The following is a 1,716-nucleotide window of genomic DNA, read 5'->3' as shown; positions in this document are numbered from 1 at the left end:
GGCTGGATGGCATCACTGACTCGATGGACATGAGTCTGAGTGAGCTCCGGGAGTTGGTGATGGACAGGGAGGCCTGGCGTGCTGCGATTCATGGGGTCGTGAAGAGTCGGACATGACTGAGCAACTGAACTGAACTGAACTGATGGCTTTAGGGGAGCTCCAGCAAAGAGAGGGCAGGAGACAGGCCTGCAGCATTGGGACAGTGCCTCCCAGCACAGAGACAGTTGGACTGCTTTTCCCTAACGGCAGATGAGAGGAGATGTGTACTGCTTTGCCCCACATGCTCCATATTCACATGATGCATAAGGACACGTGATAAGGTTGCCAGATGTAGCAAGTGAAAAGTGCAGGACGTTCACTTAGATTTGAATTTTGGAGATAAATAATGAGCGAATAGCTTTTTAATGTAAGTATATCCCATGTACTATCTGGGATATACTAAAAATTTTTTTGTTGTTTTTGTGGATCTGATATTCAAGTTTAACTGTTCTTTATTTTATCTGGCAACGCTGTGCCTGGTGTATAGCCTGCTTCATAACCTTTCAGATCAGCTCATGGAGCTATAAGAAAACTTCCCTCTGGATCTTTTGAGAAAGAGACCAAAAGCCAGAGGCAGAAAGAGAACAGGAGTGGCTTAGTTTTCCCTGTTTGGAAAAGCCCTATGTACCAGGCCATGCCAGGCCGTTGGTCAGCACTCAGATGGCCAATGTCATGTCTCTGCTCTGGTCTAACCAACTGTGGCCATGGCCATGGGCTATTTGGGTGGGGCGTGGAGGCACATACAGAGTTGTTTACATAGGTAGAAGGCAGCTAGGCTTGTCATTATATCCAGGGCACTTTTGTCTGCCAGCAGGCTCCCTCACTCCAGCCCTTCTCCTCCTCCTCTTGTCTACCTCAGGCAAGAAGAGGCTCCTTTTCTAGTACCCCTTACCTCAACTCAGTGCTGACCCCTCTCCTTCCTTCCTCTGAAGACTCTCAAATGTGACTGATGTTTTCGGCCTGCTTATCTGCCTACTGACACTCACTCTTGCTCCTGTCATGGTGACCTTCTAGCCTGCTTCTTTTTCTGCACTATTTTCGAAACTCTGTTCAGCTAAATTATTTAAGGCTCAACTAAAATCATTCCATTCCGTCAAGTCTTTTCCACTCCAATCTGTACTGTTCTGTCCAAACTTTGTGCATTGTCCTTATTACCTCAAAAGCTTAATTGGCCTAAGTCTGTTTCCTTTTTTTAAAATTGAATATCAAACTCTTAGGCTAAAACTTTTCTAATCACTCATAATGTCAGCAATGTTTTCCAGGTGGTACAGTGATAAAGAATCTGCTGCCAATGCAGAAGATGCAAGAGACACAGATTTGATCCCTGGGTCAGGAAGATCCCCTGGAATAGGAAATGGCAACCCACTCCAGTGTTCATGCCTGGAAAATTCTATGGACAGAGGAGGCTGGCGGGCTACATGGGGTCACAGAGAGTTGGACACGACTGAAGATGCATATACCTGCAATGCCAACAATCCCAAACTAAAATGACTTTAAAATTTTTGAGTAGCCTTCCAAATTTTGTAATATGCATATATCACATATATGGGCTAACTGCTGTCCCATACTTAAAATCTTTCCAACTTTTGTGACCTGAATGGTAAGGCTCCCTCTCACCTAGCTGTAAAGAGCAACAGACCATGAGGATGATTAACCCAGCACAGACACATGCCCAGC

This window comes from Bison bison, unplaced genomic scaffold (assembly GCF_000754665.1).
Source record: "Bison bison bison isolate TAMUID 2011002044 unplaced genomic scaffold, Bison_UMD1.0 scf7180017864376, whole genome shotgun sequence".
NCBI classification, from domain to species: Eukaryota; Metazoa; Chordata; class Mammalia; order Artiodactyla; family Bovidae; genus Bison; species Bison bison.
The sequence above is the reverse complement of the archived record's forward strand: the minus strand, read 5'-3'. Positions refer to the sequence as shown.